The sequence below is a fragment of the Pseudorca crassidens genome, chromosome 1 (assembly GCF_039906515.1).
Source record: "Pseudorca crassidens isolate mPseCra1 chromosome 1, mPseCra1.hap1, whole genome shotgun sequence".
Lineage (NCBI taxonomy): Eukaryota > Metazoa > Chordata > Mammalia > Artiodactyla > Delphinidae > Pseudorca > Pseudorca crassidens.
The window spans coordinates 173,109,644-173,129,384 of NC_090296.1; the positions used below are offsets into that span (position 1 = coordinate 173,109,644).

Genomic DNA, 19,741 nt, shown 5'->3' on the forward strand with positions numbered 1-19,741 from the left:
TCCAGGAGGGACTGTCCGGCTCTGAGGCTTGGGCTCTAACTGCCGGGACCCTGGGGGTCTGGGTCTTCTTCCCTTGTTCTTTTTTTTTTTTTTTAATTTCTTTATTTTTATTTATTTTTGGCTGCGTTGGGTCTTCCTGGCTGCTTGCGGGCTTTCTCTAGTTGCGGCGAGCGGGGGCTACTCTTCGTTGCGTTGCGCGAGCTTCTCATTGTGGTGGCTTCCCTTGTTGCAGAGCATGGGCTCTAGGCACACAGGCTTCAGTAGTTGTGGCATGCAGGCTCAGTAGTTGTGGCTTGCAGGCTCTAGAGTGCAGGCTCAGTAGCTGTGGCTCACGGGCTTAGTTGCTCCACAGCATGTGGGATCTTCCCGGACCAGGGCTCGAACCCATGTCACCTGCGTTGGCAGGCGGATTCTTAAACACTGCGCCACCAGGGAAGCCCATTCCCTTGTTCTCATTCTTGGCAACTAGTGACGAATTACTTTTCTTCGGTGGCTTCAGTCTCCTTACTTTGCAATGGCATTATTGGCATTATTGTCAACCATTCACTAAAGAACATCAATGGACAGTTCCTGGCACTGCTCTAAGGGCTGTGAATGGGAATTGCAGCTATACAGCCCCCAGGGTTGTTATGGAGATTATATTATGGGATGGTGTCTAGAGATCACTTAGCGCAGAGCTGGCACACAGCTGGTACCTGACAGACAAGGGCTGGCTCATAACGATGGCACACCACAAAGCCTTCCCAGAGTGCCCAGGGCCACCAAACTTCTCTTCTTCTGAGCTGACTCTGCTCCCACTGCCACACGGCCACCTGCTGATAAGGTCTCACTCTGGCTCATGTAAACTCCAGTGTCTAGCAAAGTGCTAATGGCATAGAAGAGGCTCAGAAACATCATTTAGCTGATGCCCCAAATGCTCTCTACGCACTGCACCAGGCACGCAAGTGTCTCCATCCACACCACTGGCGTGATCGCTCATTTCATGTGTCACATTGGCTGAGCTAAGCGATGCCCAGTAAACATGATTTCCAGGTGTGGCTATGAGGGTATTTCTGGAAGAGATTAGCATTTGAATTGGTGGATTGAGGAAAGACCACCTTTGCCCACGCAGGTGGGCACCATCCAGTCCATCAAGCGCCCGAATAGAACAAAAAGATGGAGGAAGGGGGGAGTTTGCTCACTCTGAGCTGAGACCTCCATCCCTTGGACATCGACAATTATTCCTGGTTCTTGGGCCTTCGAACTTGGACTCAATCACCCCCCACCCCCAGCTCACTTGGGCCTCCAGCTGGTAGATGGCAGACGGTGGGGCTTCTCAGCCTCCATGATCACACGAGCCAATTTCTATCACAAATCTCCTCTGTATGTCTATATATCCGATTGATTCTGTTCCTCTAGAGAACCCTGAGCAGAGTGGCTGGGTCCAAGGCCCACTCTTACCAAAGCAAATAGACAGTCAACTCCCTTGGTACAGAATGAAACAGTTCTCCTTGAATAACTGTTTTTGTTACAGTCATTTTTGTCCTGAGAGATTTCAAGTGCTTTTAAGGGCCCTTGAAGCTTGAGGAGACTTCTGTCGAATCAGCTGTGAGGGGAGTTTTCTGGTCCCTCCGCTGTCAGTGAGGGAACGCCAGGTTCAGGCCTCTTTGGGAGAGTCGGCAGGTGGAGTCTTCTTTGAACTCAGGCCGGGGCAGAGACCCCTGACCCCGGGTTCCCCCAGGGGCCCTGGGGGGAGGGGCAATGAGATCATGTCTGCAGAGGTCCCCAGCCACTTGGAAGGCGATACCGCTGTAATTTCTTGGAAAAGCCTTCTCCTTCCCATGGTTTCTGCTCACACCAGCTCAGTTTTCCTCACCTAACCGCCGCTCACAGCAGCCTCCTGCTCTTGCCAGATTTCCATCTGCTTGCCCTCCCGGCCCCTCCTCTGGGCTCTCCCCTCAAGGCCAGGTGCCCATCTGTCCACAGGAGCCTGAGTTTAAAATCCTGTGGTCTCCACCAGCCATTTAATCCTCCGGATCACTCTAACAAAGGGTGTTTGGGGGTTGGGGCAACATGTTTCATTTTTATGCATTCTCTCACTCTGGGTACAGGAGTCTGGGGAAGGAGGAATCCGGGGAGTAGGTTTTCGTGGTAGGAGATGCTCACCTGTTGGAAGCACAGTCATATACGTTTGGGGGGGGCGCTCTGCCAGTCCGCAGCTTGTGTGTGATGACCCCACCCCCAATGGGCTCCTTCTCAGTGCCTGGGGTAGAGTTGGGCGGGGAGACAATGTCCCTCCGTAAACAACTCCACCCAGGACACCTCGGATCTGGGTTCTGGTTCTGCTTCTTATGTTGATTTTCTTGGGGGTGGACGGAAAACCCCTCTCCATCCTGAGTTCTGACCCTCTTATCTGAGGGATGGCTGTCAGCATCCACAATTTTCCGTGAGAGCATGGGATGCTTAAGTGGAGACAGACACGTGAAGGAGTTTACGGGTCAGACGGATGTGTGAGCCATGAGTGTGAGGAAGGGTACAGGTGCCACTGGGGAGGGGCGTCCAGGGAGACCCTAGAGCTGACTTCTCCACATGGGATGGAGCAGGTGGCAGGTGAGCAGGGCCTTGAATAGCACTCCAAGGAGAGTGGGCCTTGCCCTGAGGACCAAGTGTTCTTAGCAGGTGTGGGCGGAGCTTGGCAAGACCAGAGCCAGAAGATTCTGCCAACTCATCCCACGGGCTGGGGCAGCAGGGCACCTCTCGGACGCACATAGTGAGTAGAAGGCCCCGTGGAACGCAGTGACTCCAAGTCCTAAAGGAGCCTTGAGATCTCTGGACAGACTCAAGCCAGAGGAAATTTTCTGAAAGCGGCAAGCATTGTGTGCTTCAGAGCAAGCTCCCTGCCCCACCGCTGGTTAGTCACTTTGCACACATCACCTCTTCATCCAAAAGCTGGAGGATAGGGCTCCTCCAGCTCTGAAAGGAGATGCTAGGAGCTCTAAAAGCAGGGGAGGCTCTGGCTGACGCTTCCACACTGGAAGGTGGGACAGGGTGGTGATTACAAGTGTGGGTTCCCAGGTTGTACATTTCAAACTTCCACTATGTCATGTCCACTATACCATAATAAAGTCGGAAAACAAAGAGCAGGGGTTCTGGGCTACAACGCCCAGGCTGGAGTCTCACCTCCACCACCAATAGGTGTGTGACCTTGTGCACGTTCCCTAAGTCCTCTGGGCATCCGCTCTTCTTTAGCCAACTAGGGATCATGGTGATATCTACCCCACAGATGTAGTCTGAGGATGTCATGGGATAATTCGTGTGAACACTTGGACTGCACCTGACACATTAGAAGACTTCCATAAAATGAGCCTTTATGAGGACTGTTTCTCCAGCATTTTACTTTGAAACCATCCCGGGAAGATTGAATAATAAGGAGTCTTTTGGGATTCTTGGATGTAGGAACTACGAGGCTCCCCATGTTCCTAGTGAGGAAACTGAACCTCAGAAGGTTAAATACCATGCAGCATCGCACTGCTGAGAAAGGGGCAAAGCACAGTTGGGAGGCTGTCCTCACCTCTCATCACCCAGCCTGGCCGGGAGGAGGGACACGCCAGCCTGAGCTTCACAGAGCATCTAGTTCAGAGGCACAAAAAATTGGGGGCTGTCTGGCTTCCCTGGTGGCGCAGTGGTTAAGAATCCGCCTGCCAATGCAGGGGACACGGGTTCAATCCGTGGTCCGGGAAGATCCCACATGCCGCGGAGCAACTAAGCCCGTGTGCCACAACTACTGAGTCTGCGCTCTAGAGCCCGCGAGCCACAACTACTGAAGCCCGCGCGCCTAGAGCCCGTGCCCTGCAACAAGGGAAGCCACCACAATGAGAAGCCCGTGCACCGCAACGAAGAGTAGCCTCTGCTCGCCGCAACTAGAGAAATCTCGAGCGCAGCAATGAAGACCCAACGCAGACAAAAAAAAATGTGGGCTGTCGTGTCCTGGAGGGCGTCTCCCAGACAGGGCTTGGGGTTGCGGGGGAAGTGCAGGATCAGAGGAGGCGGTGGTGGAGGCAGGACCCCAGCCGGCCACATCAACCACACAGGCCTGCACTGCTCCACGGGTTGAGGGAGGCACCCTCATCTCCTCTTCCAAGCAGGAAAGACACCTGACCCGAGGCGGCCGAGCTCTCCATGCCAGGTAACGGGTCCCAGCTGCGGCCGCTGGCCCGCCAGCCCAGGCTCAGGCCCCGGCTCCCTGTGGTTCTGCAGCCTGGCCGAGCTGTAACTCAGAGCCTGGGTCTCTCCAGCCCAACGTCTGGAACCGCCCGCCTGGGGGTCTACAGAGAGCAGAGTAGGTGCTCAGGGCTCACTGAACGTTGAGACGACGCATGCGCGGTGCGTGGGCGCGTGCATGAGCGCCTGGCGTTGTCGGTGACGCCCGCCCAGTGGCCCGGCTCCCGCCCTTAGCAGCGCGGTGCTGAGAAGAGGGGCCTGCGGGGCGGGAGGACCTGGCCCCTGGAGCCTCACGGAGCACAACAGCAACAGCAGCAGCAGGCTGACCCCCCGGAGCTGTCTTCCGAGTGACCGCTGGCGCTTCCCCTGCGCGCCCCACGCCCGGACTCAGAGGCCCCGAGGCCCCACGCAGGGCTGGCTGCTGCCTCCGGGAAGAGGTGAGCAGAGAAGGGAGGCGAGGGCCCGGGGGCTTGGGGCTGTGCCCCCTCCTAGGGAGGGACGAAGGGGCTGAACTGCACAGGCCTGGGGCAGGAACGCTTGGAAGAGTTAACGGGAAACCCACCAGCCAGACTCTCCTTTCTGCTCTCCAAGAGGATGGGGGTCGCTGGGGCGCCGAGGAGGGGGCGCGATGAGAGAGCAGGTCTGACCACAACCCGCTTCTTCCAGACGCCCATTTCCGAGGCGGGGCGGGGGGGGGATCCCCCCGAGGCAAAGCCCTCAGCCCAGACGCGGGAGCCTTGTCACTTGGCTGTTTTATGTGGTTTGGAAGTGAATCGGGTTCTGGGTTTTGAGGCCAAGATACCCTTTTTTATTTAACTCCCCCCCCCCCTTTCCTCTTTGGTGAGCTTGTTATGACTGGTTTTGGAGCCTGGCTTACGGAGCGGGGAGAGTGTGCAGGCTGTGTGGGTGTCGGGGCCCTGACAGGGGGAGGCAGCCCGGAGGGGGCCTGCGGAGGCCCGGCACCCCTGCAGGGGGTGGGGGCTGCCTCCCCAAGGGCAGGAGGAGGGGCGGTGGCGTCGTCCCACCTGGCCGGGATTGGGGTTTAGGAGGTGGGGCGGTAGTACCCTCAGGTGCAGGTACTTTGCGTCTGTGAGTTAGATTGTTCTCTGGTGCAGACATCATTTATCCGCTCAACTGTTTCTCCTGTGCGGGGTCAATCGAGGCCCACCAGGACGAGAGACGCTTCAGGCGTGCCCTCGGCCAGCCCCAGGAGGCGGCTGGTGGTGGCCCAGCTGCCCTGGGCAGGCGCGGGGGGCTGAGCGCCAGGGGTTTCAGGGGCGCCCGGCGTGCACTGCCACCAGCATTCCACAGTGACCACAGCCCCGGAGAGGCTGAGGACGCGGTTCCAGACTAAACATGAGATGGGAAAGCCTGACTCTGAAAAATGGCTATTTTTACATCCCTCTTCCCCAAATTCCAAGGTGCTGAGATACGATTTAAAACAAAAAGAAACCAAAAAAAAAAAAAAAAAGGATAGGGGGAAAAAACCCCACCCACTAATGAAAGTTATTCGTTCTTTCAACATTTCTGTGGGGTGTTTTTACCCAGCAGCCCGTTGAAAGAATGCTGATTTTCGGGGGCCCACTCAGAGCTACAAAATCCATCACAGGAACAGGCCTGGAACTCTGTATTTTTAACTGGCCCCCAGCTGACTCTTGTGCAGCACGTCTGCTCATTGTGGGGCCTGCTGCCAGCCACTGGGCCAGGCACTGGAGACACCGGGTATTCAAATCCCAGGGAATTCACAGCCACGTGGAGACACTTACCACAAAAAGCAACCATTTAATATCCCTCATCCCAGTGGGATCCAGGCAGAGCCAGTGAAAGCTCTTGTTGGAGGATCTGGGGTTGGTTTTGCAGCCCCAGAACCAGGAGTTCCTCTGGGCCTTGGAGGCAGAAGACAGAAGGTTCTGGTTTCCAGGTGTGGGGGTGCCCCCAGCAGCCTGCGTCCAGCCCCCTTTCTCTGCAATGGCCCAGCCCCCAGCCCTTTCTCAGCAGGAGAAGTCAGGGTCACCGGGGACACTCCAGACAAGCTGGTGGCCCACTGAAAGGCCTCTTTCTTACAGCAAGTGAGTGCAAACCAGAGAGGGAAAGTGACTTAGCCCAGGTCGCCCAGCCAGGGTAACTGCAGAGCAGAAGCGAAACCGGCCTTGGGGCCCACAGCTGTGCTTTGGCCCAGCTGTATTTCCTGCAGAATTAAATTTTGAGAGCAGAAGTGACCTCAGAGATCTTCACAGTCCACCTTGAGTGTCTCAGTAAGGAGCCTGAGGCCAGGGAGGTGACACTCCTGCCCCAGGGCCACACAGCTCAGCAAACCTGGGCCAGAAAGGGGGCAGCCAGGCTGACAGGGCTGAGATCCAGGCGGGTAGGGCCAGGCCTGGGTGCCAGCAGCAGGCCGGACCATCGGTGCCCCCTTGTGGCCAAACACCAGAATGCCAGGCTTTCCCCCATGGCACCTTTCACCCCACAGGTCATCAGCCAGTGAGGCTAAGGGGGTCTGTGTGTATGGCGACTCCTCAAGTGGCTGGCCAGAATATTGGGGTGAACCCTTAGTTCATCCATGAGAGCTGCAGACACACGGAGGACCCCAAGCTTAAGGGAGGTTCCTGCTGAGGTTAAAAAGCTTAAGTCGGGGATCTCTCCTGGCTCAGGCTTCAGTAGTTACAGAGCCCAGGTGCCACTTCCCCCAGAGCAGCCCCTCGGCAGCCCAGTGGCTAAATTCCTGGCCTGCTCGTTATCAGGCTGACTTTTCCAGGCAGGGGTGCTGCAGTGCTTGGTCCGTGGTGCTTCTAAGAGTCCGTGAAAACATTTCAACTTGAAGTTCTTCCAAAATAAAGAAGGAAGAAAATGAATATAATAATGATGAATATATAATAATCCAGCCTGTAATATGTAATAATCCTACAAACACAATCATGAAATATAATTTGTGTGTGTGTGTGTGTGTGTGTTTTAATGGGGCAGGAGACCATGAACACATGACATGCGTGACTCGGGCCCACGACAGTCACAATGCGGCCTGGAGCTCTTATGAAGGCAAAAAAATACATTTCCAGAGAAGGAACAAGATTAGGCCATCCTCATTTGTTTACACAGAGTGGACTGTCTCATCTGTTCTCTGAGACATGCAGACAATCTTGAATAAATGGTGTAACCTCTCAGAACCTTCTCTCATCTGAAAAACAGAGAAGAAAGGAATATGTCCCCAATACAGCTCCTGTGATATACAGTAGAGTCTCAAGAAATGGGAGCTTAATAATAATATCACAGACTGGTAGCTTATGTCCCCCCAGATTCCTGTGTTGACGCCCTAACCCACACTGTGATGGTACGTGGAGGCGGGGCCTTGGGAGGTGATTAGGGGTAGATGAAGTCATGAGGGTCATGGGATTCGTTTTCTTACAAGAAGGGAGAGACCAGAGTTCCCTCCCTCCACCCTGTGAGGACACGTGGAGAAGACCGTTGTCTGCAAGCTGGGAAGTAGGCTCTCACCTGGGCCTGGCAGTGCCCAGGACAGTGAGAAACGAATGTGTGTTGTTTCAGCCCCTGGCCTGTGCTGTTGTGTTGCGTTGTGACAGCCCGAGATGAGAAGAATAACCTCCATCGTTATTCTTTGCAGGACTGACTGCCAGGCGGGAGGAAAAGCAGACTCATTTGCTTCGATTCCAAGGAGAGAATGAAGGCCAGTAAGTAAGAGCTTCACCGTCATCTCAGAGCAAAGCCTGAGGTGTGCAAAGAGGGGACAGACGCCGTCTAGAAGTGGCCAGTCCCGCGTGGCCGGGCGGGTGGGTGGTTAGAGCCTCCACTAAGGGTCGGGCCCAGGCCCATGTGCCGCCGTGGGAGGTACGGTGTGTGTGTGGGGAAGGAGGACATCTCCCTCTGCAGGGGAGAGAGGACCAGGCTTCGGGGGAGTCACAGAGGGCCCGGAGGGTCTACTCTGTGTCCCTCTGGGTGGCAGTCTGTCGCCGACCACCAGCATGGCGGGGCTGATTGCTGAAGTGGAAGTTGCCCTGATTTATCTCTGGTTTTCGCTGACTCTCTGGCTTGAGGATAGGGTGCTGTGGCCTCTTTCACCCTCCAGGCACTGTGGACGGGTCGTGAGGCTGGGTCGCTTTGCCAGGACACCCTGATCACTGTTGGTTCAAAGGTCAGAAACCCCAAAGGGCAGCTGAACTTGTGGCAACTGTGGAGACAAGCTGTTGTGGTCTGCGAGCTTAGGAACCTTCTGCAGCACAGGACCACCTTAACCATTTCCCGACCGTTCCTCCCTGGCATTCTCTCTTTTCAATCTTCCGTGGAACCAGGCGTTGGCAGACTGTGGCCTATGAGCCAATTCTGGCCCACCACCTATTTTTGTAAATACAGTTTTATTGGAACACAGCCATGAAATTCATCTGTGGTTGACTTTGCCCTGTAATGACAAAGTAGAGTAGTTGCAACATATGTTCCAAAAAACTGAAAATGTTCACTAGCTGGTTCTTTACAGAAAAAGTTTGTCAACCTCTGCTCTAAACCACAGGCAGTACCTAGCTACCCCCAGACTTATTATGTAAAAATAATGAATCCTCCTTTGTGTAAGACAAGAGGTCAGCTTTCTGTTATTCACAGCCTGATTGATATAATAATACTTACACTTGAGGTACATAGAGTTTACACAGCTATGGGAGCATAGCAGAGCAACTTAGGGGAAATTAAGAAAAAAGCACACCCCAAATTCTCTTCATTGGAAGAAGGAGCATGGTCATCCAACTGGACATAGTCCTACATAACACCAGGAGGCTCTATTCACACGGTAGTCTGGGTGGAGTTGTGAACTACACAGCCTGGGCAGCTGTACATGGCAGCCCCGTAGCCCTGCCTTCATCCATTCATTCAACCAGTATGTGTGGATTATCTCTGTGCCAGATACTGGGGAAGGTGAATATAACATGGTCCCCAAAACAGCTATACTCCAATAAAAATTAATTTTAAAAAAATGGTCTCAGGGCTTCCCTGGTGGCGCAGTGGTTGAGAGTCCGCCTGCCGATGCAGGGGACACGGGTTCGTGCCCCGGTCCGGGAAGATCCCACATGCCGTGGAGCGGCTGGGCCCGTGAGCCATGGCCGCTGAGCCTGCGCGTCCGGAGCCTGTGCTCCGCAACGGGAGAGGCCACAACAGTGAGAGGCCCGCGTACCGCAAAAAAAAAAAAAAAAAAGGTCTCAGATCTTTAGAATCTTACAGTACAGAGGAAGTAAACCAAATATTGCTATGTTAGGGACAGAACTACATCCCCCTTACCCCCAGTTCACGTTGAATCTATAACTCCCAACGTGACTGCATTTGGAGATGGGGTCTTTAACCAAGCTTTGGGGTAAGTGTCCTTGAAGGCAAACATAATTCAGCACGTAGCTTAGCTCTGAGCCTGTGGGACAAGGACATGCTGGTCTGCCAGTCTACATTCGGACGGTGAGCCATGGCTGGCACCTTCCCTAAGTTCAGGCGGGTGCACCCAACCCTGAGATTTTCCTTGACTGATGTGCTGTTTGAGAAGCAGGAACAGACCTGGGAGATGTGAATTCAGTTGCCTGGATTTCTTTCTTTCTTTTTTTTTTTTAATATTTATTGATTTTTATTTTTGGCTGTGTCAGGTCTTACTTCATTGCAGTGCACAGGCTTCTCTCTAGTTGTGATGTGCAGGCTCTAGAGCACGTGGGCTCTGTAGCTTGCAGCACATGGGCTCTTAGTTGTGGCTCGAGCGCTCAGTAGTTGTGGCACGTGGGCTTAGTTGCCCCCGCAGCATGTGGGATCTTAGTTCTCTGACCAGGGATCGAACCCGCATCCCCTGCATTGCAAGGCAGATTCTTAGCCACTGGCCCACCAGGGAAGTCCCAGTTGCCCGGATTTCTTCTCTCTGGTCTAAATCAAAAGGCCTTCTTCTATCTGGGGGAGTAAAATGCTGACAGGCCCTGATGGGTCTCCGGGCTCACTTAGGCCGTGTACCTGACCTGTTCCAGGTGAAGTGTGTTGGACTTTAAGCTTCCGTCTCCCTTTGAATGCTTGATTTCCTGAGAATATGCTATTTTGGAAAATAGTGTTTTCTTTCCCTCAGCTCAGATGGGAACTCTTTCTGCTGCCCCTCCTGTCTCCCCGCTCCTTAAATGTTGGCGTGAGGCCGTGTCAGAGAAAATGTGGCCTCTGCTCTGCCCAGCGGCCGGTCCTCCTACAAGTCCAGTGTCCTGCAGGGCCAGAACTGAGTCAGGTTAGGTTGTCCCAAAGGAGGACAAGAGAGCAAGGACATGACATCTGGCTCCAAGGGGGACACAGACATGCCTCGGCCCTCATGGCAGAAAGGTCCTTCTCCTCCCTCCTGTATTACGTGCACAGCAGGTGCCCAGGGAGGCTGGTCCAAGCCTTAGGTGAGGACGCACCTTCTTGGCCAGCAGAGCTGGGGCAAAGTCTAGAAGGAGGTTGCATTTTGCACACCTTATCCCCAAACCTGCACAGCGTCTTGCTGACGTTTCAGCCTGGTCTTGAGGGAATGCTACAGGTGGAACCGGGGTCCTAAGCTGAGTGAAGGGGGTGGTCAACCAGCTCCATGTCTTGATCCCTTTACTGTGTGTGTGTGTGTGTGTGTGTGAGTGTGTGTGTGTGAGTGTGTGTGTGTGTGTGTGAGAGAGAGAGAGAGAGAGAGAGAGAGGGAGAGACTGACTGCCATTTTCCCAGGAACTCAGGCTTAAATTCACGAGACCACCATCCAGACTTAATGCAGTCATTCTGTCAGTCCAGTTGCTTTACATCTGAGCTGGAGGGCACAACCTTCCTCACTGTTGTCCCTCACTGCCACCTCTCCTTCCCCCTCCCCCACTCCTCAAAGAAACTTTAACGGGCCTCGCATCTCGTGCCTCCAGCCTCTGCATCTGTTTGTCTGTCTCCCAGCTCCTGTTATTCCCTAAAATCCCTCAGAAGGTCCCCTCCGCCTCCAGAATAAATCTCCCTGCCCTCCTTCCTTTCCACTGTATTTCCTGATGCCACGTCACACATGTCCTAGGCCACAGTAGGTGGCCTTTACTCTGTTCCCTGGCGGTCCCTTTGTGGGCCCCCAACACCCATTTCACCCCAGTGATTAGTCTAAGCAAATCTCCATCACTTCATTGCCAGCAATTGGTTCAGGAATGAACATTAGTCCACATCTGCCCAATGTCTGCTGAGTGGGCGGTGGGGCAGGGCTGGGGGGAGCTGCAGAAAGATGAGCGATGTCTGTTAGGGAGATTTAGGGAAAGTTTCCCCCATCCTAAAAGAGAACCCCAGAAAAGAGATGATATCACTTAGGTCCTGGAGGGGACCTAAGAGCTTTGCTTTCCCCTCCCAACACCCAGCTCAGAACCGTGTATTGGACATGTAATACATTTCTACTAGATAAGGCATAGACAGATAAATGATAGACATAGATAGATGGATGACAGATAGATACATAGACACACAGACGTGATGGATGGATGCATGGATGGCTAGGTGGAAGGAAGGGAGGGAGGGAAGAAGGAGGGGAGATGGGGGGAAGGAGGGAACATCAATAACATGGACAGCTGTTATCTCTGGCCTTGTGGAATGCTATTGGAGCCAGGTTAAAGGTCCTGGCTAGATAAGGGACGAAGATGGTGGAGCAGAAGGACGTGCGCTCACTCCCTCTTGTGAGAACGCCAGAGTCACGGCTAGCTGCTGGACAGTCATCGACAGGAGGACACTGGAGCTCACCAGAAAGGGTACCCCACATCCAAAGACAAAGGAGAAGCCACAATGAGACAGTAGGAGGGGTGCAGTCACAGTAAAATCAAATCCCATAACTGCTGGGTGGGTGACTCACAGACTGGAGAACACTTACACCACAGAAGTCCAACTACTGGAGTGAAGGTTCTGAGCACCACATCAGGCTTCCCAACCTGGGGTTCCGGCAACGGGAGGAGGAATTCCTAGAGAATCAAACTTTGAAGCCTAGTGGGATTTGATTGCAGGACTTTGACAGGACTGGGGGAAACAGAGACTCCACTCTTGGAGGGCACACACAAAGTCATGTGCGCATCGGGACCCAGGGGAAGGAGTAGTGACCCCAGGGGAGACTGAGCCAGACCTATCTGCTAGTGTTGGAGGGTCTCTTGCAGAGGTGGGGGGTGGCTGTGGCTCACCGTGGGGTCGAGGACACTGGTGGTGGAGGTTCTGGGAAGTACTCCTTGGCATGAGCCCTCCCTGAGTCTGTAATTGGCCCCACCAAAGAGTCCAGGTAGGCTCCAGTGTTGGGTCGCCTCAGGCCAAACAACCAACAGGGAGGGAACCCAGCCACACCCATCAGCAGTCAAGCAGATTAAAGTTTTACTGAGCTCTGCCCACCAGAGAAACAGTCAGCTATACCCACCACCAGCCCCTCCCATCAGGAGACTTACACAAGCCTCTTAGATAGTCTCATCCACCAGAGGGCAGACAACAGAAGCAAGAAGAACTACAGTCCTGCAGCCTGTGGAACAAAAACTACGTTCACAGAAAGATAGACAAGATGAAAAGGCAGAGGGCTATGTACCACATGAAGGAACATGATAAAACCCTGGAAAAACAACTAAATGAAGTGGAGATAGGCAACCTTCCAGAAAAAGAATTCAGAATAATGATAGTGAAGATGATCCAGGACCTCAGAAGAAGAACGGAGGCAAAGATCGAGAAGATTCAAGAAGTGTTTAACAAAGACCTAGATTTAAAGAACAAACAAACAGAAATGAACAATACAATAACTGAAATGAAAACTACACTAGAAGGAATCAATAGCAGAATAACTGAGGCAGAATAACGGATAAGTGACCTGGAAGACAGAATGGTGGAATTCACTGTTGCGGAACAGAATAAAGAAAAAAGAATGAAAAGAAATGAAGACAGCCTAAGAGACCTCTGGGACAACATTAAACGCAACAACATTCACATTATCGAGGTCTCAGAAGGAGAAGAGAGAGAGAAAGGACCTGAGAAAATAGTTGAAGAGATTATAGTCAAAAACTTCCCTAACATGGGAAAGGAAATAGCCACCCAAGTCCAGGAAGCGCAGCGAGTCCCAGACAGGATAAACCCAAGGAGAAACATGCCGAGACACATAGTAATCATATTGGCAAAAATTAAAGACAAAGAAAAATTCTTGAAAGCAGCAAGGGAAAAATGACAAATAACATACAAGGGAACGCCCATAAGGTTAACAGCTGATTTCTCAGCAGGAACTCTACAAGCCAGAAGGGAGTGGCATGATATACGTAAAGTGATGAAAGGGAAGAACCTACAACCAAGATTACTCTACCCAGCAAGGATCTCATTCAGATTCGATGGAGAAATCAAAAGCTTTACAGACAAGCAAAAGCTAAGAGAATTCAGCACCAGCAAACCAGCTCTACAACAAATGCTAAAGGAACTTCTCTAAATGGGAAACACAAGAGAAGAAAAGGACCTACGAAAACAAACCCAAAACAATTAAGAAAATGGTCATAGGAACATACATAGCAATAATTACCTTAAGCGTGAATGGATTAAATGCTCCAACCAAAAGACACAGGCTTGCTGAATGGATACAAAAACAAGACCCATACATATGCTGTCCACAAGAGACCCACTTCAGACCTAGGGACATATACAGACTGAAAGTGAGGGGATGGAAAAAGATATTCCATGAAATGGAAATCAAAAGAAAGCTGGAGTAACAATACTCATATCAGATAAAATAGACTTTAAAATAAAGAAAGTTACAAGAGACAAGGAAGGACGCTACATAATATAAAGGGATCAATCCAAGAAGAAGATATAACAATTATAAATATATATGCACCCAACATAGGAGCACCTCAATACATAAGGCAACTGTTAATAGCTATAAAAGAGGAAATCGACAGTAAGACAATAATAGTGAGGGACTTTAACACCTCACACCAATGGACAGATCATCCCAAATGAAAATAAATAAGGAAACAGAAGCTTTAAATGACACAATAGACCAGATAGACTTAATTGATATTTATAGGACATTCCATCCAAAAACAGATTACACTTTCTTCTCAAGTGCGCATGGAACATTCTCCAGGAGAGATCACATCTTGGGTCACAAATCAAGCCTCAGTAAATTTAGGAAAATTGAAATCATATCAAGCATCTTTTCTGACCACAGTGCTATGAGATTAGAAATGAATTACAGGGAAAAAATGTAAAAAACACAAACATATGGAGGCTAAACAATACGTTACTAAATAACCAAGAGATCACTGAAGAAATCAAAGAGGAAATCAGAAAATACCTAGAGACAAATGACAATGAAAACACAACGATCCAAAACATATGGGATGCAGCAAAAGCAGTTCTAAGAGGGAAGTTTATAGCTCTACAAGCCTACCTCAAGAAACAAGAAAAATCTCAAATAAACAATCTAACCTTACACCTAAAGGAACTAGAGAAAGAAGAACAAACAAAACCCAAAGTTAGCAGAAGGAAAGAAATCATAAAGATCAGATCAGAAATAAATGAAATAGAAACAAAGAAAACAATAACAAAGATCAATAAAACTAAAAGCTGGTTCTTTGAGAGGATAAACAAAATTAATAAACCATTAGCCAGACTCATCAAGAAAAAGAGGGAGAGGACTCAAATCAATAAAATTAGAAATGAAAAAGGAGAAGTTACAACAGACAGTGCAGAAATACAAAGCATCCTAAGAGACTACTACAAGCAACTCTATGCCAATAAAATGGACAACCTGGAAGAAATGGACAAATTCTTCGAAAGGTATAAACTTCCAAGACTGAACCAGGAAGAAATAGAAAATATGAACGGACCAATCACAAGTAATGAAATTGAAACTGTGATTAAAAATCTTCCAACAAACGGAAGTCCGGGCCCGGTTGGCTTCATAGGTGAATTCTGTCAAACATTTAGAGAATAGCTAACACCCATCCTTCTCAAACTCTTCCAAAAAATTTTAGAGGAAGGAACACTCCCAAACTCATTCTGTGAGGCCACCATCACCCTGATACCAAAACCAGACTAAGATACTACAAAAAAAGAAAATTACAGACCAATATCACTGATGAATATAGATGCAAAAATTCTCAACAGAATACTAGCAAACAGAATTCAACAACACATTAAAAGGATCATACACCACAGTCAAGTGGGATTTATTCCAGGGATGCAAGGATTCTTCAATATACACAAATCAATCAATATGATACACCATATTAACAAATTGAAGAATAAAAGCCATATCATCATCTCAATAGATGCAGAAAAAGCTTTTGACAAAATTCAACACCCATTTATGATAAAAACTCTCCAGAAAGTGGGCATAGAGGGAACCTACCTCAACATAATAAAGGCCATATACCACAAACCCACAGCAAACATCATTCTCAATGGTGAAAGACTGAAAGCATTTCCTCTAAGATCAGGAACAAGACAAGGATGTCCACTCTCACCACTACTATTCAACATAGCTTTGGAAGTCCTAGCCATGGTAATCAGAGAAGAAAAAGAAATAAAAGGAATACAAATTGGAAAAGAAGAAGTAAATCTGTCACTGTTTGCAGATGACATGATACTATACTTGGAGAATCCTAAAAATGCCACCAGAAAACTACTAGAGCTAATCAATGAATTTGGTAAAGCTGCAGGATACAAAATTAATGCACAGAAATCTCTTGCATTCCTATACACTAATGATGAAAAATCTGAAAGAGAAATTAAGGAAACACTCCCATTTACCATTGCAACAAAAAGAATAAAATACCTAGGAATAAACCTACCTAGGGAAACAAAAGACCTGTATGCAGAAAACTATAAGACACTGATGAAAGAAATTAAAGATAATACCAACAGATGGAGAGATATGCCATGTTCTTGGATTGGAAGAATCAATATGTGAAAATGACTATGCTACCCAAAACAATCTACAGATTCCATGCAATCCCTATCAGATTACCAATGGAATTTTTTACAGAGCTAGAACAAAAAATCTTAAAATTTGTATGGAGCCACAGAAGACCCCGAATAGCCAAAGCAGTCTTCAGGGAAAAAAATGGAGCTGGAGGAATCAGACTCCCTGACTTCAGACTATACTACAAAGCTACAGTAATCAAGACAATATGGTACTGGCACAAAAACAGAAACATAGATCAATGGAACAGGATAGGAAGCCCAGAGATTAAACCCACACACCTATGGTCAACTAATCTATGACAAAGGAGGCAAGGGTATATAATGGAGAAAAGACAGTCTCTTCAATAAGTGGTGCTGGGAAAACTGGACAGCTACATGTTAAAGAAGGAAATTAGAACACTCCCTCACACCAAGCACAGAAATAAACTCAAAATGGATTCGAGACCTAAATGTAAGACCGGACACTATAAAACTCTTAGAGGAAAACATAGGAAGAACACTCTGTGACATAAATCACAGCAAGATCTTTTTTGATCCATCTCCTAGAATAATGGAAATAAAAACAAAAATAAACAAATGGGACCTAATGAAACTTCAGAGCTTTTGCACAGCAAAGGAAACCATAAACAAGATGAAAATACAACCCTCAGAATGGGAGAAAATATTTGCAAACGAATCATCAGACAAAGGATTAATCTCCAAAATACATAAACAGCTCATGCAGCTCAATATTAAAGAAACAAACAACCCAATCCAAAAATGGGCAGAAGACCTAAATAGACATTTCTCCAAAGAAGACATACAGATGGCCAAGAAGCACATGAAAAGCTGCTCAACATCACTAATTATTAGAGAAGTGCAAATCAAAACTACAGTGAGGTATCACCTCACACCAGTTAGAACGTGCATCATCAGAAAAACTACAAACAACAAATGCTGGAGAGGGTGTGGAGAAAAGGGAACCCTCTCGCACTGTTGATGGGAATGTAAATTGATACAGCCACTATGGAGAGCGGCATGGAGGTTCCTTAAAAAACTAAAACTAGAATTACCATATGTTCCAGCAATCCCACTACTGGGCATATGCCCAGAGAAAACCATAATTCAAAAAGACACGTGCACCCCAATGTTCACTGCAGCACTATTTACAATAGCCAGGTCACGGAAGCAACCTAAATGCCCATTGACAGACGAATGGATAAAGAAGGTGTGGTACATATATACAATGGAACATTACTCAGCCATTAAAAGGAACAAAATTGGGTCATTTGTTGAGACGTGGATGGACCTAGAGACTGTCATACATAGTGAAGTAAGTCAGAGAGAAAAACAAATATCGTATATTAACGCATGTATGTGGAACCTAGAAAAATGGTACAGATGAACCGGTTTGCAGGGCAGAAGTTGAGACACAGATATAGAGAACAAACGTATGGACACCAAGGGAGGAAAGCCGCGGGGGAGTGGGGGTGGGGGTGTGATGAATTGGGCAATTGGGATTGACATGTATACACTGATGTGTATAAAATTGATGACTAGGTCTTCCCTGGTGGCGCAGTGGTTGAGAGTCCGCCTGCCGATGCAGGGGACACGGGTTCGTGCCCCGGTCCAGGAAGATCCCACATGCCGTGGAGCGGCTGGGCCCGTGAGCCATGGCCGCTGAGCCTGCGCGTCCGAAGCCTGTGTTCCGCAATGGGAGAGGCTGCCGCAGTGAGAGGCCCGCGTACCGCAAAAAAAAAAAAAAAAAAAAAAAAATTGATGACTAATAACTGTAATAAGTACTGTATAAAAATGTAAATAAAACAAAATTAGAAAGAAAACAAAACTAGTACTAAACTTTCTTTGGGTTATTTGTATGGAAATATGTGAATATAAATGTTTCAGACGTTACATGAAATTCCTAAAAATTTTATATGTTCTGGTATAATGTTATAAGTCATAGTTCTAGTTATTATTTTAAAATGTATATCTCAGAAATAACTAAATTTCCTTGTCAATTGCATTATTATGAACTTTCATTAAATCTTTAACCATGGTCATTTTTAAGTCTTTTGTCAATTACAGACAGTTCTGGGTGTACTCTGATGCTTTTGCAAAAATGTTCCTATAAAAGGGTTTCATCTTCAAGGAATTCATGGAAAAGACTCTGACAAGTACAGGTTTCTGGTAACTGACTATACTGCTGAACTGAATGAATAAGCATTTTCAGAACTCTAATGGAAAACTGATGAATTCATAAAAGTGCTAACAAAAGATCAAGATGAAAAAAAATTAATTACATGGCACTGAGTGAACTGATGAGGATGATTATAATTTTTGTGACTTTCTGTTTGAATAAAAAAAAAAAAAACTATAACAGAAAAAAAAAAGTCCTGCCTGCACTGGGCAGGGGCTGGGTCCCCACTCTGGCTGTAGCTTCCTGAGCACCATGAGAAATACTCCTGACCCCGGGTACCTGCCTTCCTCAGTGTCCCCCCCAGGAACCAGCCCAGGTGGGCATTCTGATCTCCTAAGAGGACCAGATGTCCCAGTTTGGGCAAAAGGACCTCCTGAGGAAATAAGGTGCAGCTGAGGGTTCAGTCTGGCAAATCCCCAGAAGGGAGAGAAGCATCCCCATCCTGCCATGCACTCGGATGCAGCCGCTCCCCAAGTTACAGTTTTATTCTGCTGTTTTCAGTGCAGAAAATGGCAGCACGCTCTCTCCTTTACTTTATGAAGCTGCTCAAGGGCCAGGCTTTACCAGGGGCCTGGATTCACTTGGAAATATAAAAAACACCAGAGGAAACTCAATCCACGGTGGCCTGCCCTCGTTCACTGGTAAGACAGAGATTTATGCAACGTCTCTGGATCTCTTCCAGTCATCTGTCACTTCCTTCAGCCATTGGAAGGAACATCCTGAGGGAAATAATGATTCACACCGGGGCTGTGATCAGAGCCATCTGTCCGCACCAAGTCCATACACTTACAGCGTATTCCTGAGGTTCAGACGCTTGGCTGCATCTGGAAGTCGACACAGACGGCAGCAGAGAGAAAGTGTTATTCTTTGTAGCCAGGAGCCGGGAATCAACGTTCCAAGGACTCCAGCCTCAGAAGCCTGGCTCCCTGCGATTCCTCCAGAAAGCACGGAGCACGGTCCACGACAGCAAATGGCCTCAGCTGTGCCTGGCATCGCGAGGCTGCATACATCTCCCTAAAGTACTAGACGTCAAGGACATTTCACTAAACAGGGCCTAGAAGCTAAAATCCGAGAGCCTGGTGAAGAGGAAACCGCAGCAGGCAGAGCAGTGGTCCCCAAAGTGTGGGTCTTCCCGACACCCCTCCAGCAGCAGCCGCGTTCCCCTGGAACCTACTGGAAATGCAGATTTTTGGACCTTACCCCAGACCGACTGAATCAGGTTCTCTGGGGTTGGGGGCCCAGCAGTCTGTTTTAACAAACCTCCCAGGTGACTCAGATCCATGCAAAAGTTTGGGAACCACTGGAACAGAAGCTGAGGAAAGCCCATGATCACCTCTATCTCCTTCCTGGCAGATCAGGGTGTGGGACTGGATATTTTAGGTCCGTTTGACCCCAACCCTGGAAATGCCAGCCTAGCTGCTTTCAGGCATTACTCCCTGA

The 19,741-nt window shown here is 49.0% G+C and overlaps 1 long non-coding RNA gene across 3 annotated transcripts in view; it reads left to right on the top strand.

The window, feature by feature from the left end:
• LOC137203682 (uncharacterized) overlaps positions 1–19,741 on the top strand; it is a 62,666-nt gene that overhangs the window by 4,042 nt on the left and 38,883 nt on the right. For 2 of the 3 annotated variants that reach the window (XR_010933237.1, XR_010933238.1), the window contains exons 1-2: positions 3,304–4,637; positions 7,820–7,886. This is a non-coding gene — a long non-coding RNA (uncharacterized lncRNA). Of the gene's footprint in view, positions 1–3,303; positions 4,638–7,819; positions 7,887–19,741 lie in introns of those variants that run through there. The other variant, XR_010933239.1, reaches the window with a different exon arrangement.